The 26,951-nt window shown below is 47.2% G+C and overlaps 1 long non-coding RNA gene across 1 annotated transcript in view; it reads left to right on the top strand.

Moving 5' to 3' along the window:
* The window catches only part of LOC119161888 (uncharacterized), a 30,504-nt gene extending 5,750 nt beyond the window's left edge, over positions 1-24,754 (top strand). The window contains exon 2 of the long non-coding RNA XR_012888079.1: positions 21,295-24,754. This is a non-coding gene — a long non-coding RNA (uncharacterized LOC119161888). The remainder of the gene's footprint in view (positions 1-21,294) is intronic.
* The last annotated feature ends 2,197 nt before the right edge of the window (positions 24,755-26,951 follow it).

Raw genomic sequence — 26,951 nt, 5'->3', positions numbered from 1 at the left:
CTGTGTCATCAACACGCCTCGCACACCCAACCCATTTCATGGTGATGCCGGTGAGGATGTCGAAGACTGGCTTGACCATTTCGACCGGGTCGCTGCCATCAACGACTGGGACAATCGCCGTAAGTTGAAGAACGTGTATATCTCCCTCTTAGACGCGGCAAGAGTGTGGTATGAGAACCACAAACCTTCATTCACAAGTTGGCGGGAATTCCATCGGCAGCTTCGTGAGGCGTTCAGTAACCCCGAACGGAAAGAGAGAGCGGAGCAGGCAGTTTCTTCGCGGTTTCAAATGCCAAACGAGAGCGTCGCCATGTTTGTCGAAGAGATTTATTTGTTTATTTGTTTATTTATTTATTCATTTATTTACATATACTGCTGTCTCATGTTTGAGACCTTGCAGGAGTGGTTACAATAAACAAACAAAAACAGCACAAAAAATAAATAAAATTGCATAATTAGACACCTGTTCAACAAAACATAAATGACCAAACAAACGGAACAGCAAAATTAAGAACATCAATTTACATAATTGGACACTTGTTCAAGAAACAGCGCATGCGGTAGTCGTTTCAAAGTAGTAGCCAGATTATTACAAGTGTCAACTGTGCAGGAAAAAAAGATTATTTATAACAATCAATAAAACATCTGATTCGCACAATGTTCAACGGATTGTATCGGCGAGTCACTTGGGTAGGATGATTGGTGAACGAAATGGGTGTGGCTATGTGGACGGAATTGTGCGTGATGTTATGTAGCATGGTAAGCCAATCATACATACGTCTGTGTTTTAAACAGTTTAGCGATAAAGCATGGTAGTGCACAGAAGGAGAGAAATCACGGTCATAACGGTAAAAATGAATTTCATCGCTTTTCTCTGGATGGCCTCAAGTTTATTTATGTCAATTGCAAGATGCAGTGACCACACAACAAACGCATATTCAAGAAGAGGCCTGACCAGTGATTTGAAGGCTATAAGCTTGCATTATTTTGTGGCGCCCTTTAGCTTTCTTTTTAGGTAACCTAATTTCTTAAGCGATTTTGTAGAAATAAGATCAATGGGTTTGTGCCACTTCAAGTTTGGAGAGAATACAACACCAAAATACTTAAATTCCTAAACTTTTTTATTGTGTGATTGGAGTCGCCATATCTAAATTGCGATGGCTTCTTTTTATTTGTAAAAGTTATTGTCACAGTTTCCTGAAAATTAACCTCCATTTGCCAAGTTTTACTCCATTTGCAAAAGGAAGAAAACACATCATTCAACAAAACTTGGTCACTGACGCTACGTACATTGGAATACATGATTGATTGATATGTGGGGTTTAACGGTACATTGGAATACAATACACAGTCATCGGCGTATAGGCGAAGCTTAACTGGAGTGTTAATGACAACCTGATTGACATCGTTAATGTAAATTATGAATAAAAGGGGTCCCAAGACAAAGCCTTGTGGAACACCTGAGGAAATATGAGCTTGTGACGGCTGTTCATGGTTGTAGCGAACAAACTGTCTCCTCAGGTACAAATATTCTGTAATCCAATCAAGTATTTTGTGAGCATTTGTCCCTGTAAGAAGGTTACCAAGTTTGAGCAGAAGTTTTTTATGACATACCTTGTCAAAAGGTTTGCAGTAATCATTAAAAGTGGCACCGACTTGTTCGTGGTTATTAAGTGATGAGGCGATGTCATGTGTGAATTCGATCATTAGCGTGACAGTCGAAAAACCACTGCGGAAACCATGCTGATGCTCTGAAAGTATATTGTTGTCAGTTACGTATTGAATAATGTGCTTGTAAATGATGTGCTCGAGTAGCTCGCAGCACGTGGATAACAATAAAATTGGTCAGTAGTCAAAAATTATTTCCTTCTTACACGATTTGAAAATAGGAACAACATCAGCGATCTTCCAAATTGCTGGGACCTGTCCGGAGTCAAGCGATTTCTGGAACATAATTATGAGGTATCGTGCCCATCATTCAGAATACCTTTTCAGAAAAGCGTTAGGGATACCGTCCGGGCCAGCAATTTTAGTAATATTGCCACGTTCCATTTCCCAAGTTTTTGTTATCGTCCCAAAACACCACACGATTTTCAGCGCGAACCGCGCCTGCAGTTTTCGAGCAGGTTCCGGACTGTAGTAGATCATTTCGATAAGATCACGCCCACTGTGCGAACGGTACAGATTGTTCTGGAACCTACGCCACTGCCAGCGATAACGTAGAACATTCGACGGCAAGAGTATAAATGCCGATGCGCTTCGCCGCTTGTCAGTTGTTGATCGAAGGCCGACGCTCCATTCGCCGCTATCAGTCCGAGACTGCTATCTGTGCAAGACTACTGTTGTAATTGGACTTTCCGTTTACCAGGCACAGGTTCGCCCAAATAAACAGTTAAATCCCAACACGAAGTCTCCTGTCTTCGGCCACGTCACGACGCCATGACATCTGGTGGAGGTGCTGCTTCGTTCATGTACCGGACACCCCCGTCAAACTGTGAACCCAGCACACGTCGCGGAGAAGACACCCACGCCTACCAAGAGCAGCGAACAAGCCGCCGACAGCAAGGTCTCCCACCGGAGTACGGGCTTCTACAAGACAAGGCGCGAAAGGCCAAGGCCATGACCTCTACTGCAGCGACAATGACAACCGGAGCGTCCCAGCCCGCGATCGTCATTCATCAACCCAGGGAACCACCAACGTTTAATGGGTCATCGTCTGAAGACCCGGAAACCTGGCTAGAAACATATGACCGTGTGGCCGCCCTCAACCACTGGGACAACGAAGAAAAGCTCCGTCGTGTGTACTTCTACCTGGAAGACACCGCAAGGACCTGGCTAGAGAATCGGGGGTCCACGCTCTGAACGTGAATGTCTTCTGTGGCGCATTTCTGCAAACGTTCGCGAGCGTCGCCAGCAAAAAGAGAGCCGCTGCTCAACTAGAGACCCGGGTTTAGCTACCAAATGAGAAGGTTGGAATTTTCACAGAGGAGATGACCCGCCTATTTCATCACGCTGACCCAGACATGCCTGAGGAGAAGAAAGTTCGTTTTCTCATGCGAGGGGTCAAACAGGAGCTCTTCGCGGGACTAATGAGGAATCCACCGAACACCGTCCAAGAATTTGTATCCGAGGCGACCACCATCGAAAAAACCCTTGACATGCCCACCAGACAGTACAATCGTCGCCTGACTCCAGAATGCGCTGCTGCTCAAATCAGTGACTCCGAAAACCTGTGTAAAACAATACGAGTGATCGCGCGGGAAGAGCTGCGCAAACTGTTGCCTTCGGCGCACCCTCAAGTGAATTCGATCGCCGACATTGTGCGAGAAGTTCGGCAATAACTTTGAATTCCCCAAACACCGCTGCCCGAGCCAGAAACTATCAGCTACGCCGCTGCAGTGCGCCACAACGCTCCTCCCCGTCCACGCCAAAACGCCGCCCCGTCGCAATTCCGTCGCCAGACACCACCGCCGCCACCACCCCCACCGACGACCTACCGTTCACCAGCGGGCCAGCGCAGTGCGCCGAGGAAAACCGACGTTTGGCGCACCCCTGACCACCGCCCACTGTACTACCACTGCGGCGAGGCCAGGCAAACTTACCGCCGTTGCCAGTACCGACAGATGGGACTGCGTGGCTTCGCCGTCGATGCACCACGTCCGCAGCCAGGGGAACGACCACGTGACATCGCCGACTACCTGACAGGAACTCAATGGACACCCCGAAGTCCTTCCCGTTCGCCGTCGCCCAGCTGCCGCATGTCACCGCACCCCCGGCAGTACTCCGGCCCAACGCGGGGCCGGTCTCCTAGCCCGTATCCGGGAAGCTAAGGGCAGCAACCGGTGGAGGTGCGGTTGCTGTGCGACGAACTACCGAAGATCCTCCGATGACGACGACGCCGCGACGGAGCTTTCCGAACACAATGCCTACCATGCAAAGCCCTGACGGCGAAAACTCACTTACCGTACGTAGCCTGACGACGCAACATGGAAGCAGCGGATCAAGCCGACGCAGCCGTGACCCGACGCCCCGCCCTAACTGTAATGCGAGACGGCGAACTAGCGACATCGACGTTCTTATCGAAGGCCACAGGGTGACCGCTCTCGTCGATACTGGAGCCGACTATTCTGTCATCAGTGGGTCATTCGCGCGAAGTTAAAGAAAGTTGGGACAGCTTGGAAAGGCCCTGAAATCCGCACAGCCGGAGGTAATCTCGTAACGCCTGCAGGAATCTGCCACAGCGAGAGTCACCATTAACTGCCGTATTTATCCTACAGACTTCGTAGTCCTACAGCGTTGCTCGAGAGATGTCATTCTTGGCATGGACTTCTTATGCCTCCATGGTGCTGTCATCAACCTAAAAACAAAGTCGATAACGTTATCCACAGAAGAAGCACTACCATCGCGCACGCCGTCAGGACACCATGCCTTGAATGTGCTGGAAGAACAAGTCACCATACCGCCTCGCTGAAGCGTCATTATTTCAGTCGGCGCTCGTAAATCACCTTACTTGGAAGGCGTCGTTGAAGGCAGTCAGCATCTGTTGGTCACCCGAAATATTTGCGTCGCAAGAGGAATTGCAGAGCTGTGGGGAGGCAATCCGCATGAGTACAAACATGTCAACAAAGAAACAACGGTCGCATATATCGAAGAAATGGTCGAAGCCACCAGTGCTTTCGCCCTCGCTGATTCTGCGGAACCTGCTCTGAGGAACCAAGCTCCTCCCATAGCTTTCAACGTCAATCCCAGACTTCCGAACGATAAGCAAGAACAGCTCTGGGCTCTGCTCCTGCAATACGAAGATTGCTTTTCGTCTTCATCGAAAATTCAGCAGACCCCAATCACGAAACATCGCATCATACCCGAAGAAAATGCCAGACCACTTCGTCAGAGTCAGTACAGGGATCGACGCGAGAACGTGAGGCCATGAAGAGACAAGTTGATGAAATGCTGTGGGATGACATTATCCATCCGTCCAAGAGTCCATGGGCATCCCCCGTGGTGTTCGTGAAGAAAAAGGATGGGTCCCTACGTTTCTGCGTCGATTATCGCCGCCTGAACAAAATCACAAGGACGTGTATCCTCTCCCACGATTAGACGACGCACTTGATCGGCTCCATAACGCCAAGTACTTTTCGTCAATGGACCTCAAGACTGGCTATTGGCAAATCGAAGTCGACGAAAGAGACCAAGAGAAGACGGCGTTTATAACACAGGAGGGCCTCTTCGAGTTTAAGGTGATACCCTTCGGCCTTTGCTCAGCGCCTGCAACTTTTCAACGCGTTATGGATACAGTACTGGCAGGATTGAAGTGGCAGGCTTGCCTTGTGTACTTGGACGACGTCGTCTTGTTTTCCTCGAGTTTCGGCGAGCATCTTCGGCGCCTTGAAGCTGTACTTCAAGCCATCAAGACGTCCGAGCTCACACTGAAGCCAGAAAAGTGCAGATTTGCATACGAAGAGCTCTTGTTTCTGGGGCATGTGATTACCAAATCTGGAGTTCGTCCCGATCTACGAAAAACAGCCGCCATCGCCGACTTCCCGCCGCCCACTGACAAGAAGGCCGTGCGCCGATTTATGGGCCTGTGCGCCTATTATAGGCGGTTCGTAAAAAACTTCGCCCGCATCGCCGATCCTCTCACTAACCTTACCAAGGCCGACGTGGAGTTCAAGTGGGAAACGCCACAGGAACACGCTTTCCAGGAGCTTGAAAATCGCCTCCAGACGCCTCCGTTACTTGCCCATTTCGACGAATTCGCCGAGACAGAAATACATTCTGACGCAAGCAGCGTAGGTCTTGGCGCCGTTCTTGTGCAGAGGGCTGACGAACTTGAAAGGGTTATTAGTTACGCTAGCCGATCGCTATCCAAAGCAGAAGCAAATTATTCCACAACAGAAAAGGAGTGCCTCGCCATCATCTGGGCTACGTCAAAATTTCGCCCCTACCTCTACGGCAGGCCCTTCAAAGTTGTGAGCGACCACCACGCCTTGTGTTGGCTAGCCACCTTGAAGGACCCTTCAGGTCGCCTCGCACGATGCAGCCTGAGACTTCAAAAGTATGACATTACTGTCATTTACAAGTCCGGCAAAAAACACTCCGACGCCGACTGCCTCTCTCGTGCGCCTGTCGACCAACCGCTACCCGACGACCCGGACGACGAGTACTTCTTGGGAACGATAACTACCGACGACTTCGCTGAACGACCGCGGGCCGACCCGGAACATAAGGCCCTAATAGAATACCTGGAAGGCAGGACTGCCGAAGTCCTGAAGGTATTTAAGCGCGCACTTGCGTCGTTCTTTCTACGAAACGGTCTTCTACAAAAGAAAATCTTTTCACCGCTTCGAGCTAAGTACCTTCTTTTAGTGCCTTCAGCTCTGCGACCAGAACTCCTGCAGGCCCTGCACGACGATTCGACGGCAGGACACCTCGGTGTTTCTCGCACGCTTGCGAAGATACAACAAAGGTACTACTGGCCACGTCTTACCACCGACGTCACTCGTTATGTGAGGACATGCCCGGGACTGTAAGCGACGCAACCCACCACCGACATTTTCGAAGGAGGCGGAAATGTTGTAGGCCCGTGTACTCAGATTTGGGTGCAAGTTAAAGAACCCCAGGTGGTCAAAATTTCCGGAGTCCTCCACTACGGCGTCTCTCATAATCAAATGGTGGTTTTGGGACGTTAAACCCCACAAATCAATCAATCAGACACCACCGACAAGGCCAGCGGGGCTTCTGCAGCCAATTGATCCACCTTGTCGACCTTTCCAGCAGATTGGTATGGACCTACTGGGGCCGTTACCGACGTCGGCTTTCGGAAACAAGTGGATCGTGGTAGCTACCGACTACCTCACCCGCTACGCCGAGACAAAAGCCCTGCCAAAATGCAGTGCATCCGAGGTAGCTAAGTTCTTCGTCGAAAACATCGTCCTACGTCACGGCGCCCCGGAGGTTCTTATCACCGACAGAGGAACGGCGATCACTGCCGACTTAACTCAAGCGATCTTGGCATACAGCCAAACAAACCACCGCCGGACAACAGCGTACCACCCACAGACCAACGGCCTCACCGAGCGGCTTAACAAGACGATCGCCGACATTCTGTCAATGTACGTCGATGTCGAACACAAGACGTGGAACGCCATTCTTCCGCATGTGACCTTCGCATACAACACGGCGGTGCAGGAGATGACCCAGATATCTCCATACAAATTGGTCTACGGAAGGAGCCCGGCAACGACGCTCGATGCCATGTTACCCAACGTCACCGACGAAGAAAACGTCGATGTGAGCGAGTACCTTCAACGCGCCGAAGAAGCCCGACAACTTGCGCGTCTCCGTATTAAGAATCAACAGACGACCGACAGCCACCGTTACAACCTTCGACGACGCTTCGTGGAATACCAGCCCGGTGAACGTGTTTGGGTGTGGACGCCGATACGCCGACGTGGACTAAGTGAAAAGCTTCTGCGACGGTACTTCGGACCGTACAGGGTGTTTCGACGTTTCGGCCCACTTGATTACGAGGTTGTCCCCGACGGCATCACGAACTATTAATGACGCCGATCGTGACCTGAAGTCGTACATGTCGCGCTTCTCAAGCCGTTTCATGCGCGTTAACAAACTGAAACAGTGTCTTTTTTGTAATATAGTTGTATCGTAATTTATTCATTGTACTTTCCTGCATTATTATTGTACCTTCATCTTTAGTTAAAGCATCGGGGCGATGCCTTTTTTCAGAGGGGGGCAATGCCACGTTCCATTTCCCAAGTTTTTGTTATCGTCCCAAAACACCACACGATTCTCAGCGCGAACCGCGCCTGCTGTTTTCGAGAAGGTTCTGGACTGTAGTAGATCATTTCGATAAGATCACGCCCACTGTGCGACCGGTACAGATTGTTCTGGAACCTACGCCACCACCAGCGATAACGCTAGAACATTCGACAGCAAGAGTATAAATGCCGACATGCTTCACCGCTTGTCAGTTGTTGATAGAAGGCCGACGCTCCGTTCGCCGCTATCAGTCCGAGACTGCTATCTGTGCAAGACTACAGTTGTTATTGGACTTTCCGCTTACCGTGCACAGGTTCGCCCAAATAAACAGTTAAATCCCAACACGAAGTCTCCTGTCTTCGGCCACGTCACGACCCCGTGACAATATCTATGTTGAGTAAGAGATTATAATAATGCCTTTATTTCGCATCAAGGATACATGATGCAGGAGACCTGCAAAAAAAGCTGGCGTGATGCCAGCTTGACAAGGCCGCAGGCCCCCCTTCCCCCTCCCCGAACACATCGCAGCAGCGGTAACACTTTCATAAAAACATTCGGGATCATACGCGTAAAATAAACAGGTCTATGACAAGAAAGAAATCATCACTGTACATGTGTGATAAAACGAAACGTCTAATGCTTAAACAACAACAACAAAAAATCTATTTCAAATGCAAAAAATGTTGGCGTATTTGCCTTAAAAAAGGAAGCATTTGCGTAGTACATTCGAGCGAATCATACAAACATGTATACGACAAAAATGAGCAATCAACACTGTACAGGTGTAACATATTGGTACATATAATCCTATAAACAAATAATTTCGCAATGTGAAATACAGGCGCATTTGCCTTGCAAAACACAGAAAAAAGCATCATAAAAGAATATGCCTAATTTATTGCTTTGGCAACACCACAAATGCATACTCATTTCTTAAAACAGAAAAAACAAACAAGACACCAAGAAACATATCGTGTAAAAAAACGCAAAGCAATATACAAAATACACGTAAACAAAAACAAAATACAAAAATACATTCTTTAGAAAATACAAGTAACAGAAACGAGTGATCATGACGTCTGGAGGAAATGATTCCGCAGTTGTTTAAAGGTGCTTTTTTCTAAGTCAATTTCGTTATCCCTAAGTTCATTTAGTAACCTTGGAAGTTTATTTCCGAACGATTGAAAGCCGTATGTGGTTCTAAAGGTTCGAACAGTCCACACTTCATTTTTCCGGGTATTATACTTAGGCTGTTTGAGTATTAAATCTGCCAACTGCTTTAAAAACGGGTTAGAGTTTTTTATGTCTTGCTTATATTTCTTGGACAGAAGAAAATCATACATTTTTATTACTGGCATTAAGTTGTATTTTTCAAATAAGGAACGAGTATGATAAGTACGTGGAACGTTTTCTACCGCCCGTACAAACCTTTTTTTGCAACTAATGAAGTTTGTTGATGTTTTCTTTAGAAGTTAGAGCCCAAACTAGATGGCAGTAATTGATTCTTGATAAAAATAAGGTATTGTAAGTTAACAACAAAATATTCCGAGGAAGCAAGTGCTTGTTTCGGTACACAATGCCGACTACCTGAGAGACCTTCGTAGCTAAGAAGTGTATGTGGTGATCCCATGATAATGTTTCTTGAAATATTACTCCTAATATTTTAAGAGAAGGGACTATCTCGACAGGGGTGGAATTTAAAAAGATCGTTTGTTTTACAATTTCCACTTTTTTTAGCATAAAATACCATAGCCTTAGTCTTTGCAACATTTATTTTTAGACCGTTTTCTCTTGTCCATTTTTCTAATCTAATCAGCAGTAGATTTGCATATGTTAATAATTCGTTCACTGATTTTCCTGTTGAAAATATATTCGTATCATCTGCATATATTATAAATTTTACGTTAGAGGAGATGTTCACGATATCATTATTGTAAATATTGAAGAGGAAAGGTCCCAAAATGCTTCCCTGTGGAACTCCTGCAACGATTGACAAAGAATCGGAATTGCAACCACCCAGGCTAACAATCTGATTACGGTGTTGCAAATAAGACTGTATTAATGATCCCGCCGTTCCCCGAATACCGTACCGTTCCAGTTTTTCTATAAGTAATTTGTGGTTAATGTGGTCGAAAGCTTTCGTAAAATCTACGAACAACCCCAACACAACGTTTCCCTGTTCGAATTGCTGATAAATGTACTCTTTCTGTGCCATGAGAGCATATTCTGTACTGAAGCCTTTGAACTCCAGAGCATCTTATCTCAATATCCGAAATAGCTACCGATATAGAGGGTGTGACAAAAAAAGGAACATTGCCGACATCAGCAGTAAAAACAGACTTAAAATAACTATTGAAGGCCTCCGAAATCGTCCGAGCATCTGAACATATTTTGTTTTCAAAAATGAAAGAGCAGGTTCTCCTGGAGGGTGGATTATTTGTCTTCCAAACTTTGGTTGTATTTTCCCTAATGAACGTTGACAGCGTGTTATTGTAATAGAAATCTCTAGCTTCATGCATTTCATATTTGAGTGCTGCCTTTAACGTACACAAATTTATTTGGTGGTTTGGATTGGAGCGCCATCGGCGACGTAGTCGCTTTATGCGGTGAATAAACTGTATTACTTCTCGGTTATACCAAGGGTGTTTAGGAATGCGCTTCACGCATTTGTATGGCATGCATTTAGATATGCGGTTGGACACATTTGTGCCAAAGTGTTCCACCAACTCATTAACACCACAACTGTTGCTGGAAAGAAGAAAATTTTCATGAGAAGCTGCTAGCAGGGAAAGTACGCCTTCATCGTTGGCACGTGAGAAATCAGTAAAAACTTTGTATTCTAGGTTTCTTAAGTTTGTAGTAAATAGAGAATCGGACAAAGACTGCATTGTGATCCGAGATACCTTCTACAACCTCGCGCTCTGAATCATCATTCAATAGGTCAGCTGTAACGAACACAAGGTCCAGGATTGTACCACCTCTTATTGGACTTTGAACAACTTGAGTAAAATCATGGGATACAGCGAAGTCAATCATTGAATTACAGAAAACTTTGTCATGGCCGGTCATGGTGAAGGACTCCCAGTTCATGTGGGGTACATTGAAGTCCCCGCATAGGATCAGTTTGCTGTCAAGAAGTCTCTGATTAACGATATAGTCCGTGATTGCCAATATGCAATGGTCATGTTCACTTGGTGGCCGGTAAACAGTTCGAATCACTACAAACACGCCGCACACCCTGATCCCACACTATACAGACTCTGTTTCGAAGAGTTCAGGCAGTGTTGTATATTCAAAGTCGTTTTTGATAAAGAGCACAACGCCACCACCTCCACCACACGACCTGTCGTTTCAAATAACCGAGTAACCAGAGGGCAGAAATTCGTTTAAAAAGTGGAGTCAATAAGGCAGGTTTCAGTGACGCATATAATTGACAGACTATGACACTGTACTAGGCAACTGAAGTGAATCAACTTATTTACAAGGCTGTGAGCGTTAAAACACAGAAGCGTTAGGTTTTCTGATTCATTGTGTCTGGTGTCAGTTCGTTGCTTCCTTTGCCTTCTGTTTGTCTTATCTCTGCTATCGTGCACCGGGACTCTCTCGTCATGCGCAACATTCCAAGTGAATAGTTCTTCACCAAACTTTTGTTCGAGATTAACTTGACCATCTGAGCCACCCTCCGAAGTTCCGCAGTGCTTTGCCATAGTTTCTTGCGTGCTTGCCTTGTAGTAGGGGAGTAGTCTTCCGATACAGTGTAGACTGCCCTCTTGTCTAAAGCGATGTTTTAGTATGTTTAATTTCTCACGGTGATCGAACAGTTCGATAATAACCGGTCGATGAATGTTAGGTTGAGTCCGACCCAATCTGAATTTTTTTCTGCCAAAGTAACTTTTATACCTAATTTATCAGTGAACACACGTTTCACACGTTTCTTTTGGTTTTTCAGCTATACCACAAATAATTAGGTTGTTACGCCTGCTGTGATCTTCTAGGTCAACAAGCTTTCTTTATAAACTGTAACTCGTAAATCTATGTCATGCGTCAAATTCTTTATTTGATTTATCGCACATGTAGCTTCATCCACTTTCTGCAGTTTGGCCTCAATATTTTCCAGCATTTGTTGAATATTTTTGTGGCCCTCAAGCAGTTCAGCTAGAACCTGCTGAATGGTAGGTTCTGGATTAGGCTCGACGTCACCACATATCATGAGTAACAAGACGAAGTCACAGGCAGTAAAGTACAATTCAGTAAGTCTACGTGGGCACGTCAGCTGGACAAGGCAAAGGACATTAGATTTAGTTGTGGAAGCATTGATACTAACCTGCATGAAAAACAGGAGTGGATTGAACATGGTGCTCCTGGATGCCAGCTGACGTACCCACTAAAGAAATCAGATGGAAATGAGGCGTTTATACCTTGGCTCTTTTTTATCGACGAGATTGCGCATGGGTGTCCCCAGTCGGCGCCCAAGCTTAGGAATTCCTCCGCGCAGTCTCCATGAATTGATGTGGAACAGGCGTGGATACCATGTTCGCTGTGCTGGCTTCGGTAGTCGAGGCGATCAGAGCAAGCTGCATGAAAAACAGGAGTGGATTTAACATGGTGCTGGATGGATACCAGCCGACGTGCCCGCTGAAGAAATCCGAAGGAAATGGGGCATTTATATCTTGGCTTGTTGTAATCGACGAGGTTTCGCACGCGTGTCCCCAGTCGGCGCCCAGGCTTAGGAATTCCTCTGCGCAGTCTCCATGGATCGCTCGAGGAATAGATGACGCGATTGTTTCGACGGGCTGACTCACGCATGCCAGAAGGCAAGAAGGTGCGCCTTATAATGCAAGGCGTAAAGGAGCAACTTTTCGCGGGGCTTGTGCGCAACTCTCCTACGACTGTGTCGGAGTTCATACGTGAGGCCACAATTATGGAGCGCATGCTTCGGCAGCGGTTGTCACAGCAGGAGCGCCAGACGGCCATGTCTACTGCGTGCTCACTTGTACCAGGATGTGATAACAGGGAGGTCCTCACATAACTAATATGGCAAGTTGTACGTGAAGAACTTCGAAACCTCATTTAGTGTCCCCTCCCAGTAGCGCTGCTCTTACAGGCGTCGTTCGTAACGGAATCAGGCAGTTCGTTCACTCCTCACCACCATCGCGAGTCGAACCTTCCACGCTTTCCTATGCGGATGCCCTACGCGTCTCTATGCCGTCGATGACACATTTTGCTCATCCACCTGCTGGACCTCCAGACGCTTTCCAAGTCCAGCTCATCGCCTGTCTTCTCAAGATGATTTTCATGCTGGCCCGCTGAAGTCAACCATCTGGCGTGCACAATACAATGGTCCTTTATGCTACCATTGTGGCGAAGTTGGACACATGTACCGCGAGTGTTACCACCAACGAATAGGCCTACGCCGATTCCACCCAGGTGCCCATTGTCCACGCTAAGGTGAGCGCCCGCAAGAAATCGCGGCTTATTTGGAAGGTAGTCATCACGCTGCTGTCCCACCACGACGACAGTCACTATCACCATCACCCCATTCGTCCGCACCAACGCACCGCGCCCGACCCGCCTTTGGGTCCCCTGGTGCCAGTGGCGCAAGCCCACGCTGGGGAAAGTGAATACGGCGGCCTACGGAGTTGAGGCCTTTGTCACGCGAACCGGCAAATACGCTCCGCCGCTGCCTTACGACGTACCGTTAAAGCCTGTTTCTGAAACCGCCTACAGAATGTCCACTGCCATTACCGTTTCCGTCGACTGTTATCCGGTGACTGCGCTTGTTGACACGGGAGCTGATTACTCGGTGGTGAGTGCTTCATTGACCACCCGTCTACACAAAGTGCTGACAACGTGGGATGGCCCTCAACTAATCACCGCTGGAGGACACCTGGTATCCCCTATAGAAAGGTGCACCACCAGGCTTGAGGTTTGTGCGTCGGCTTTTGTAGGGTCATTCCTTGTACTGCCCAATTGTTCTCGGTCGGTCGTTTTACGCATGAATTTTCTGCAAGAGTATGGAGTGATAATTAATCTGCGTAATTTCTTTGTCTGCTTTGCTAACTGTTTATCCAGATTCCAACATCGAGAAGGAACATCGTGGCGTGGCTTTATGCGTAGTTGATGATTGTGTCACGTTGCCACCTCACAGTAATATCTTCGTGATTGTTGAGTGTCCACGGGAGCAGTCGATTACGGTCATCGTCGAAAGTAACCCGGCGTTTTTGCTTGATCGGGAAGTCACCATTGCTCGAAGTCTCGTTCAACTCTGAAATGACCAGACTAGGCTTTTAGTTACGAACTTCAGTGGTGAATACAGGCATTTTGCGAAACGCACAGCCATAGCTTATTTGGAAGCATTAGATGATTTGGACGCCTTTCCTTCGATTACGACGATCTCGATTGAAAACAGCTTCGACTGACGTGACTAGTTGCCTCAACGTCAATCGCCAGTTAGAAGAACCTAAGAGGGCAAGGATCCTCAGTCTCCTCTCATCCTTTAGTGACTGTTTTGCCATTACTTCCAAAGTACGGCAGCCCACTGTAATGAAGCACAGAATTATCACTGAGCCCAACGTCCAACCCGTGCGTCAACATGCTTACCGCATGTCGCAGAAGGAGCAGGATGCCATCCGTCATCAAGTGAAACAAATGCTTGATGATCACGTATTTCAACTGTCGACTAGTACTTGGGCGCCACCTGTTGGTCTGGCTAAAAATAAAGATGGTTCATTATGATTCTTCGTCAACTGCCGCGAACTGAACAAGATAAAAAAAGGCGTACATCCTCTTCCTCGTATTGATGATTCTTTGGATCACCTGCGACACGCCCGTTACTTCTCTTCCATGAATCTCCATAGTGGTTATTGGCAGACTGAATGGGACCGAGAAAAAGCAGCGTTCATTACACCTGACGGTCTGTATAAATTCAAAGTTCTTCCTTTAGGTCTGTGCTCCGCTCCAGCCACATTCTAACGAATGATAGACACAGTTTAATGTGACCTGAAGTGGCACAGATGTTTAGCGTATTGAGACGACGTAGTCGTTTTTTCGACGACTTTTGAACAGCCCATTGAGTGGCTTCAGGCGGTTCTTCTGGCTATTCGCACTGCCGGCTTCTCTCTGAAACCGTAAAAGTGTTATTTTGGATAAGAGGAACTCAGATTCTTTGGCCACAATGTCAGCAGCAGTGGTGTTCGCCCCAATCCTGAGAAGGCTATGGCAGTTGCTTTGTTCCCAATACCGAGAAAAAAGAATGATGTACGCTGATTTCAGGGCCTTTGTGCTTTTAGCACCACTTCGTGCCATTTTTTTTAAATCACCGACCCTCTACAACAACTCGTCAAGGTACGACGTTACCTTCGTCTGGGGCCCCACACAATTTGACGCTTTCCGCGACCTTCAACAACGCCTACACTCCACCGATCCTTGGTCACTTCGACACCGAAGCAGACACAGACGTCCGCACTGACGTGAGTAACCTTGGTCCCGGAGGCCCCGCCGTGGTGGTCTAGTGGCTAAGGTACTCAGCTGCTCACCCGCAGGTCGCGGGTTCAAATCCCGGCTGCCGCGGCTGCATTTCCGATGAAGGCGGAAATGTTGTAGGCCCGTTTGCTCAGATTTGGGTGCACGTTAAAGAACCCCAGGTGGTGGATATTTTCGGAGCCCTTCACTACGGCGTCTCTCATAATCATATAGTGGTTTTGAGACGTTAAACCCCACATATCAATCATCAATTGGCCTCGGAGCTATTCTCGTGCAAAATGGAGATGTCGTGGAACGCGCCATCGCCTACGCTAGCCGCACGTTGCCATCTGCGGAAATGAACTACTCTACGACTGAAAAATAATGTCTGGCGGTTCTATGGGCCATAAAAAATTCAGTCGTACTTGTACGGACGCCCCTTCCGAATCGTCAGTGACCACAACTCTCTCTGCTGGCAAGCGAATCTGAAAGTTCCTTCGGGCAGCCTCGCAGGATTAAGGCTTCGGTTGCAGGAATTCGATATAACAATGGTTTGCAAGTCTGGCCAGAAACACACCGACGCTGACTGTCTTCCCGCGCACCCGTCGAAGTCACTGCACAAGACAAGGATGAAGTCTTCAGCTTCCTTGCTATTCTCGCATCATTAAACGTGGCTGAGCAGCAACGCGAATACTTACAATTACAACCACTGCTCAAATAACGTGAGCGACGTCGCCCACAACCCCACGTCAGTTTGCGCGAGATTTTTCATTTTTATGTCTACGCCGATACATCCTCTACAAGCGCCACTTTCATCTAACGAAAAATGTTTACCTCCTCGTCATTTCTGCTGCTCTCCGCGATGATATTTTTTGTGCTCGTCACGACGAGGCATCGTCAGGTCATCTTGGCTTCGCGCGTGCTGTGGCTCGGATCAAGGACAAATACTACTGACGGAAACTTATGAAAACCGTCCGGCATTACGTCAAGACATGCACAGTCTGCCAGCACCGCTAAAATTCAACGACGAAACCAGCCGGTCTGCTTCAGCCTTTACGACCCCCTAACGCAACTCCTGAAAAGGTCCAGATGGATTTATTCGGCCCATTTCCGAAGTCTACGGCTGGTAACCACTGGATTGTGGTTGCCACCGATTATTTAACCAGATACTGCGAAGCACAAGCTGCCCAAGGAGCAACTGGTCTCGAGGTGGCTAAATTTTTTATCAAGAACATCGTTCTCCGCCACGGTGCTCCGCTCTCGTCATCAGAGATTGTAGCACTGCTTTTACAGCGCAGTTGCTCGAAGAGATCCTGTTGATGAGTGGCATGACGCACCGCACAGCAACTGCGTACCACCCGCAGAATAACGGGTTAACCGAACGCCTTAACAAAACGATTGCAGATATGTTTTCGATGTATGTCGTCAAAGATCAGAATTGGGATGAAATCCTCCCGTATATAACAATTGCCTACATTACAGATCTCCAAGAAACCATCGGCTTTGCTCCTTTTTGTCTGGTTTACGGCCGCGACGTCACCACATTGCTCGACACCACGCTGCAACCAACTCTGCCGGACATGATTACCTTGGACGCAGATGTATTCGTTCTGCGTGCCGAAGATTTCCGGCAGCTGGCGCGCTTTCGCATTTTATCGCGGCAAAATCATGATGCTCGCCGGTACAACATCCACCACAAAGCAGTTATATACGAACCTGGTGGCCTAGTCTGGGTTTGGACTCCTATACGTTAACGTGGAAGCTTAGAAAAATTATGTCGGTACTTCGGACCCTACCGAGTTCTTCATCGCCTCGGGGAAGTGAACTACGAAGTTGTCCCACCAAACACGTTGCATCGTTCTCGTAGACCACGCTCTTCGGATGTGGTTCATGTCTCCAGGATGAAGCCTTTCTATTCGCGTCCACTGCAAGTCAAGAGCTTTGTGATGTGGCACTTGCCTTCAAGACAATTCTACATTTCTTTCTTGCTTCTTTTTTTTTCATCTCGTCCTTTTTTTCAATAGACGCAGATATTTTAGCTACCTTTCGTTGTTTTTTGGAGCCATGGCCTTCATGCGACGCTTCTTTTTTATTTTTCTTTGGTGAGAGGGCAATGCCACACTGTGTTGGTGGCAGTAGAGGAGAGCGAAGAAGTGAATAGCTGCTGTGGCTGAGTAAACAGTTGTACACTTCGAGTTCCTGATTGATTGATTGATTGACTTGTGAGGTTTCACGTCCCAAAGCCACCATATCATTATTAGAGACGCCGTAAAGGAGGGCTCCGGAAATTTCGACCACCTGCGGTTCTTTAACGTGCACCCAATGTGAGCACACGGGTCTCCGCCTCCATCAGAAATGCAGCCGCCGCCGCCGGGATTTGATCCCGGGACCTGCGGCTCAGCAGCCGAGTACCTTAGCCACCAGACCACCACTGCGGGGCACTTCGAGTTCCTGTCTATTGTTTCCTGTCACGACAGTATGTGTATTTTACTAGAAAAAGCATACATAAGTAATTCGAAGGACCGTAGCGTTTATCGCGCTGCGCTGGTCATGAACGCTTGCATGAAAAGGCAAGTGTTTCCGCGCCCCGCCGCGGTGGTCTAGTGGCTAAGGTACTCGGCTGCTAACCCGCAGGTCGCGGGTTCAAATCCCGGCGGCGGCGGCTGCATTTCTGATGGAGGCGGAAATGTTGTAGGCCCGTGTGCTCAGATTTAGGTGCATGTTAAAGACCCCAGGTGGTCGAAATTTCTGGAGACCTCCACTACGGTATCCCTCATAATCGTTTGGTGGTTTTGGCACGTTAAACCTCATATACCAATCAATAAAAACGCAGCCGCCACTGCCGAGATTTGATCCCGTGACCTTTGGTGCAGCAGCCGAGTACCTTACCTAGTACACTACCACAGTGGGGCCACCGTCCACTCTGACAGCGTTAACACGAGAATAGTGTGCACGTGGACCTCGCACATGCTAGACAATCGAGAAGCGCACTATGGTCGTGGCGAACACGGTCAGTCTTAGAGCGAGGAGTGAGCGACTTTCCAGTATTTGCCGTTGGTGAGCTTGTTTCGGGGGCATGGAAGTAGCGGCAGATTTCAAGACGCATAATTGCTCCTTGCGACCAACGCAAGATGGCGATAGCATGCTCTGATCTGTGGGGCTTAGCGCCTTAAAGCCACCATACAATTATTAGAGACGCCGAAATAGAAAGCTCCGGAAATTTGCACCTCCTGGGGTTGTTTAACGTGTGGCCAAATTGTAGCATACGGGCCTAGAGCATTTCCGCCTCCATCGAAAATACAACTGTTGCAGCCGGGATTCGATCGCACGACCTGGTGTCAGCAGCCGAGTGTTTTAGCCCCTTTACCACCACTCCGGGAGATTGCGATAACAGTGCTCTGGTGGGTCAACTGTTTCAAAACAGCTTCATTCCATGATTCCCACTAAGGTATTGGTCACCTTGACTGCTAAAACATAGTGAATCATGTTCCAAAATTATAGTTTTCTCTTCATTTTACGTCCTAACAAGTTTGGAATACGTTTTGAAGTTGGAGTATTCAGAAATTTTGATCAATGTCGTTCAAAGCGAATCACTGAATGTTCTAATGTTCATTGACCCGGCTTGTAGCAAGGCAAGCTACTCGAAATTCTTATGGAGGGAGGCGTTTTTTACCCCTGCCACACAATTCATGTCAATGTTTATCGGCAGGTTGCTAAGATCACAAAAGTTTGAAATACACGCATGTGATTTAGAGAAAATTATCCGGTTGGTTGGAAATATACTGCGATGTGATAAAACACCATCCGTACAAAAAAAATTCCTCTACGAAGGCAAGACTAATGCCCCTCACAACTTGCATTCGGCCATATTTGAAACCGTGACAACGTCAAGGAATTTGTGACGCGATAACTTGTATTCATTGCACTCGAACGATAATTGCTCTCAAACTGCTACAAACGATGCATCAGAACCGAATGAAGAGCTTGAAGTTTGATATTGTAGATATAGATCAGAGATGGCGAGGAATTTGGAGGGGCGCCTACACGCCAATTTCTTTACGTCGGCATCTGGGAATATTGGCTTGAGAACACTTTTTCTAAATTAATGTCTAACATATTTGTGCGTTCTGTGCTACAAGCGAGTCTAACGTTGCGACACGGCACGAAAACAGCGAGAGTGTGTAAAATGGCTGACAGAAGGCTCTATAGCGTGAAGTCGGAGCCTGGAAAAGATAATATAGCTGCCCATATTGCTTCCACTATCGTGTTGCACAGTAAAAGTTACCGAAATATTAACATGATAGTGTTTAAGGGCCCGTTTCACAGAAATTCCGGCGTCCGTATCAGCGTCATTGGTTGTGAACGAAAACTCAACATCTTATGACCGAAAAATTGAGAACGATGCAAATAAAATAAACGACGAAAATTCTGGGGACTGAATCAGGGTTGTTTGGGTAGAAGTGGGGATCTAATAGGGTCGTTTGCGTGACAAGCTGATGATCAACCACAAAACCACGCCTCTGCTTGTGAAAACTGTGAGAAGAACTTCCCCTGCTTGAAAACGCAGTGAAAGTAGCTTTCATGCTTCACAAACACACGTGTGCTGTATACATGCTTTACAATGCGACATGAAATAGTGCAGTAATAACGAGTGGTACAAGCATCCACTGCCAACGCGCGTCAAAATTTGTGATTATCATAATGGCTTCACGGGTGAAAGCCGGTACCCCACTACAAAAGACACACACGCTACTGCGCCTATTCCTTTAGGAACACGTAGTGGGTGCATAGCGAATTTCAAGAGGTTTCATGCACTAAGTATTCGAAGTACGCACTAGAAACAGGATGTTGCTAGTGCGTTTTAACTCCTAAAAGCAAAACTTTGGGATCCTCAAATTATAAAAAATACGTTACAAAAACATCTGTACATTGTTAACAATGTACAGATGTTCAATGCTTTAAGATGCCTTGGTTGTACGTGGCTTTGTGGTAGATCATCCGCTTGTCACGCAAACGACCACTTGCTTTAAGATGTCGATATTGTAATTATTGTCATGCGCCTGTGGACGAGAAAACGCATGTAGCTCTTCCATGAGGTAGGCAAACACACTGAAGAAGCGAATGTCGTAAGGTGTGAATGTCATTCAATAGGCTCATGTAGCAGATACAAAATAAATTGACATCAACGCCTAAAGTCATTCGCAGCAAATTACATTACAGGTGCCACGATACAGGGATGTTACTGAAAGCAAACAAAAAAGATAAGCTTTTTTCTAATATAGTCAGTCTCAGCGAGTGCCCTCACCCTCACCCATCCCGAAAAAAATTTCTTGTCTACGGGCGTGTCATTCACAATATTCTTTCACAACAAGATTTTAAGTTTCCCGCCGCGGTGGCCTAGTGGCTAAGGTACTCGGCTGATGACCCGCAAGTCGCGGGATCGAATCCCGGCTGCGGCGGCTGCATTTCCTATGGAGGCGGAAATGTTGTAGGCCCGTGTGCTCAGATTTGAGTGCACGTTAAAGAACCCCAGGTGGTCCAAATTTCTGGTGCCCTCCACTACGGCGTCTCTCATAATCACATGGTAGTTTTGGGACGTTATACACCACATATCATTATCAGATTTGAAGTTATTTTGTATCATTTCGAATGAATGGCACGTGGCAAGATGAGATATAAATTGGCTGTTTTCGTCTTGCGGCTGACGGGATTTCAATTATGAGCTGGACATGCCATGCAATGCTACTCCCATCAGATAAGTTTTCAAATTTGATGTAATTCGCTTTTTCACCAAACGGCCCACGCATTTAGAGCACCAACTATCTGGGCTAATGTTTGCTACATATTTTACAGCTAGCTCACATACGTGAAGACTGCTGAAACGAACTGCTTTTTTTATTCTAAGTGCTAAAAATTTCGATGAGTAATCATACCATAATGCTCGTTATTACAAGTATTATTAGGTTTTTACCAGCAATTTTAATCTAATGAAATGCACGTATTTGTACTTTACCATCTAATGTTCATCTTCTATTTATTTTCACTTTTCTTGTGCAGCTGTCAGCTGGCTGTTCCTACAGGTTCACTCCTCTCTCCATGGATCTAGCTGAGAATCTCGCATCTTGCACGTACAACCAAGGCGGCACGTGCGCCATCTTTGGCCAACTGAACGACATCAATGGCCTACTGCGACAGGTCAAGCTCGAGCTTCGAGAAACATCTCCTGGAACACTGTCACTGACCCAAGCACCCCACTTGCGCCTGAGCCAGGACTTTATGAGTGGTCAGAATCCTGAGGCGTGGCACCTGCTGGATGCGGTTCTACAGCAGCACCTCTGCGTCATCTCTATCTGCATTGATGAACGCCAAGAACTCACCGGTATTCCGTTCGACATAATAACCCGCAAGGTACCTTCGCTTGTTATGCTTCGATTGCGTGCCGTGGCTGTGGGCGACCAAGGGCTCGTTAGCCTAGCGAGAGCTTTACCTTCAGGCCACCGTCTTCAGAATTTGCGGTTGGAGGCTGTTTTCTTGAACGCTGACTGTGTGTTACTTCTGTGCAGCTATTTATTCAAAACAGTGACATTGGAGACTTTTTCATTAGCTCGTACGCACATATGTCACAGTGTCGCAGACAGATTATTCAATGCACTGCAGAAGAGCTTGACAATCCGCACGCTGCAGCTGAGCCTATGTCTCTGCTACCGGGGAGATTACATGGGCCATTGTACCCAGTTGGCTGCCTGCCTGGGCATTAATTGCAAGTTACGCACCCTGATTTTAGAACGCTGCTGCTTCGACTGCGTGCCAGGATTGCAGGTCATTCTGGACGCGCTCAGATATGCCCGGCAGCTTGTCACTCTTTACCTAATCGGATTCAACAACACCAAGGTTTTCGCCGAGGTAATGCCGCTAATTATATTTGATAATAAAGTTTTGCGCAACTTGAATGTCATGCCTGCCGAAGGTGGAGGACAGTTGTGTCAATGTTACCTGAGATACAGATGTCAATCCTGTAAAGTAGAGTGCATAAAAAATGACACCGGAAGCATTACTTCGCTTGCAAGCACGATTCCTCACAATCAGAACATCCAGCTAATGACCATCAACCTTTCCAATTCATCCACAAAGGAATGCCAGAACTTCTTCGAGGCAGTTCGTTGGAATAGTACCCTGCGAAAGGTCACGGTGCTTGGCCTGCGTAGTGAAGACGCGCCGAGTATTTGCAAAATGATACGAGAGTGCGGCATAACGCACAGAATACTTTTTAAATGCCAGCTGAACGTCCACGACCCTGTTGAGGCGGTAATTACATGTCGAAATTTTTCATCCATCCGTATAAACGCCGTTCATCCAGAAAACTCGGAGCTCCTCAGTAAGTCGCTGACGCTGTTACCATTTTGGACCCACACAACGGAGCTCTCTCTGAGCCTCTCCTTTGATGGCTTAGTGAGTACACACAGACTCTTCGTACGTTACCTGGAGCGAGCAACCAAGCTAAGGAGTCTACAACTGCTAATGAATGAACCCATCACAAATGTGGCCGTTCGGCGAATAGTACGAGCAGCATTATTCAGTAGCAAAAGTATCCGTAAACTGCACGTAGACAGGGCACTCGTTACCAACGTGGAAGACGCGCGTGTATTGGCAGGCGAACTCTCTGCTAATAAGACGCTATATGAATTCGCACTCTTTTGCGACAACGAATCGCCACTCATTGATGAACTTTTGCGCATTCTGTCTTACACTCTCGAAGCAAATACCACTCTCTGTTGGATACATCACACGGAAGTGCTCTACACGCCTCACTACAACGTCGTGCAGAATCTGCTGCGTCGAAACCGTGCCATGTCAATGTGTGCTGCCCATTTCGTAATAGGAACCAAACAGACCGAGCGCTGCGCAGACGCTTTTCGGCGTGTCTACAATACACCAGGCCTCCTTGCTTACGTAATGGAGACTGCGTCTATTGGAGAGATTGACGCAGCTTTCGCGATACGGGCAGCGCTGTCTAAGAAGGCTGAGGAAGACAGGTCTTTTTTTTAAATTAGCCTTCCTTAGACTTGTGACATGGTAAGACTTCTGCTACGAGTTGTTCAAACTCTGAACCGCTGAAAGATGCTATTCTTACTTCTTCTACTGTTTGCCTTCTGCAAAAAACAGCTACTGTGAGAAAGCGTGTGCAAGATGCAGCGTTTACTGAGGGATAAGTTGGCATGCAACTATTGGCAAGTTGGCATGCAACTTGGCATGCAACTGGATAAGTTGTCATGCAACCTCGGAGCGACTTAAATTATAAACTTCTTAGGGGTTTTTAAAAAACTGCACGTTGCAGCAGAGGTGAGAGTAATCTGTCCTTGTTTAAAGAGAAGAGCCCCTTGATGAGATTTATTCTGTGCCCTAAAAGTGAGATGAAGCATTCGGCCGCGTTGATGCTTCAGAGCAGCAACCGTCTCTTTTGGCAAAGCTTTACCCATCATGCCCTCTTGCGGCAAACGCGGGCAGAAAATGTTGCTTCTCAACCCACTTGGCTTTGCGCATTGATTAACCCGTGATTCCGTGCTTCAGAGAGTGATGTATAGTTGCCGTCGTTTGAACTACAGCTAATGTATTTGACCTCCTTTTGCACTGAGTCAGTAATCTCAGAAGGGTGAACGTAACTTGTAGCGAAGCTTTCCTAGAAGCGCATACGTACAGAAAATGGAGGCTAATCAGATCTTCATGGGGCTTGGTGCCATCTGTGTGAGGAGGGTGCGGAAAACAAGGAGGATCCCTGGATCCTGACGTTGTGCTATTGTGAAGGTCAGCTGCCAATAGACATCCGCAAACGAAAATGTTTGGTCCCAGATTCCAGTCCGGTGCACAACAGACGGGTTGCGTCCGAACTGAGTGATATTCCATGGCTTTCCTGCGTCGTCGTTGCGACACAAAACAACACAGGTTCCACAGAATCTCTTCTGTACGCATCACGATCGTCCCTAGGCTCTGGCCCCGTACCTGCATGAATGAAGCACTACAGAGGTGAATATTCGTGAATTTTCTGCGGCCGCCTGCAGCTGTATAGCACGACATATAATAGTTTACAAAAGTAGATTTTATGCCATAATTTGCGAAAATTCACGTTCATTTAGGTGGCAGTGTATGTCGCGGAAAATCGTAGTCATCACGTCAGGAATGTTCAGAATATGCCGAGTGCTTTACATGCTGACTATCACAGCTGAAACCCCCTTTCAGTTTACGATGGGTTCGCGAGCTCTTCAAGCTTCTTGCTTTGAGTGTTTGAGTATACGTAAACGCGCAATAACGAGAGAACAAATTTTGTTTGAACAACATTTCTTTACAAACTAGCCAGTTCCTGGTTGAAATAGATTTTGTTCTCTCGCCGAAGGAAGGCGCAAGGGAGACAGACGAGAGCGCTGTGCCATGTTGGCTATTTCACGGACGGCTTTGATTGCCGCCAAGTTCTGCTGTTAATCTTGTCGTTTTATTTCTTTAGCAACTGACTAAAATGGAGATACATGAAGGTATATCCCGTGTTTCTTGGCCTAATAAACTTACGCCTCGAGACACAAAAATACGAAAACACTCGTTCGACAGCCCACGATCACGGCTGCCATGTGGTTTACTATTTCATGGTGTTTCTAACTTTTCTCTTGTATATACTTGTGCAGTGAATCTAGATTTCAGTTTGTTTAAGTGGTTGATTGATATATATGTTGGGTTAAACGTGCCAAAACTACCATAGCATTATGAGAGACACCGTAGATGAGGGCTCCCGAAATTTCGACCACCTGGGGTTCTTTAACGTGCACCCTTATCTGAGCACATGGGCATACATTTCCGCTTCCACCAGAAGTGCAGCCGTCGGAGCCGGGATTCAAACCCACTACCTGCGAGTCAGCATCCGAGTACCTGAGCCACTAGACCACCACGGCGAGGTATTGTTTAAGAGGCTGTACCTTAATAGCTTAGTCCCGGATTCCGAGTTTCTACGTTTGTTTTCTCTACACGCAAATATTGCAAGCTTGTAGCAACAGTCTGCAGTGTCAGAGATTGTAGAATTGAGTGGACTGCATCATTTTTGTTTTTACAATTCATCGACGGCATTTATAAATAATTGTTTTTTCAATAAACTTCTCTGTATTTATTAAATGAATTTTTAAAAATCAAAATGGCCTGATTTTTGCGAAATATTGTTGTTTCAGTAATCTCCAGTAGACCATTGGTGGTGGTTGTCTGAGTAGAAAAAGTGCATCGAAGGCGTGCCTTCTCGAAATAGAACCTCTCTCAGAGGCCGCTCTTCACTTCAGACTAAACGAGGTCACATCTTTTGGAGCCTGCCATCCTAGAAATAGCTGTCCTTGAAGGCGTCTTCTAGAACAGCATAATATCAAACGTTCAGATTGTTGTGTTTATGGGCAACGCACAGATTATACAGCTCGTTTCTGGGATCCTCAGAGACAACACCATTGTCAAAAACTTTTTCATACGTTGCGTTCGTGAAACAGTTGTTCCAGATAATACTGCTTTTGTTAAACAATATATTTCTGCGAAATAGCTAGTCGGAGTAATTAATGTATCAATGAATAAACTTTATTTGAAGCCTAGCTGTTTTCTCAGGGTGACAGGGAAAGGGGATTAACGCCTGTCTCTTCCCAGCCTCCATCAATTTTGACGACTGTGCCTCGGGTGACCGCTCATAGTCCTTGGACCTGGGCGGCATCTTCGGCTTGCAGGACGGCCCAAAGCTGGTCGGCCAGCTCGTCGCTGGTGAGTGCTGCTTCCCAGCGGCACCAAAGCTGACGTAGCCAAGCCGCAGCAGTGATCGCAGCCTCTGCGGTTAACAGCCCCTGCTTTCGCGTGGTGTTAGCAGAAGCAACTGGCCTCGGAGTTTGTCCCTGCCTAACATTCGTCGCGAAGGGAGTGGTGGCAGCGACTATAACTTGTCCTACACAATTGCGAAGCTTGTACAGCAGTGTGGCCTTTTCTCCGCAAGCTTTAGACGCGTCCGTCAGGTATTCGCGACGAGATCAGGCTATAGGTAGCAGCACCGCCCCCCAGGACTGAGGATAGGGGTTCGGCAGCACATATACAAATACTACAGTGTCTAGAAAAATAGTGCCTAGTGTGCTGAGCGCGGGCGAAGAGATAACTCTGTCGCTGATGACTGCCGATGGTGCCCGCTTGATGCGCTGCGGCGCGAGTCGGTGCTTCGGTGCGAGTGGGTGCATCTGCGTTCCATCCGCGCGTTCCGCAAGCGCTGCGAAGCTTTCAGTAGGCCGAGTCGGGCGAGGCCAACTGTCAATTGGGGAGACACTGGGTGATGGAGTGGCTTGCGGACACGTCTGCATTGGCTCCGCCAACCGACGCTGTTCAACTGAGTTAGATGTGCTTTCCCTCCAATATTTCTACTGTAGCAACTCCGCGAAGTTTCAAGGAACACCTGAATACCCCATTAATCACGGTAGGTCCACTGGAACCTCTTTTGTGGGTCCTTTCTCCGACACCAAAGGATAGGCCTATTTGTGCCTATACACGGCATTGGGCGCCGCAGCGCGGAAAGGTGGAACGCGTGGCCGCTTGTTCGGCTGACCCCCAAGGAGGCCATGCCTCAAGAGGCTATGGTAGAAAGAGAGCAAATCTCCAAAAAGGAAGCCGAGTGCAACAGCCGGATTATCACTTACAGAAAGCGGAATGCGGATAAAACCCGCTTC

Source organism: Rhipicephalus microplus, chromosome X (genome assembly GCF_043290135.1).
Source record: "Rhipicephalus microplus isolate Deutch F79 chromosome X, USDA_Rmic, whole genome shotgun sequence".
In the NCBI taxonomy this organism is placed as follows: Eukaryota; Metazoa; Arthropoda; class Arachnida; order Ixodida; family Ixodidae; genus Rhipicephalus; species Rhipicephalus microplus.
Note: the sequence above shows the minus strand (reverse complement) of the source record. Positions and strands in the feature narration are given on the sequence as shown.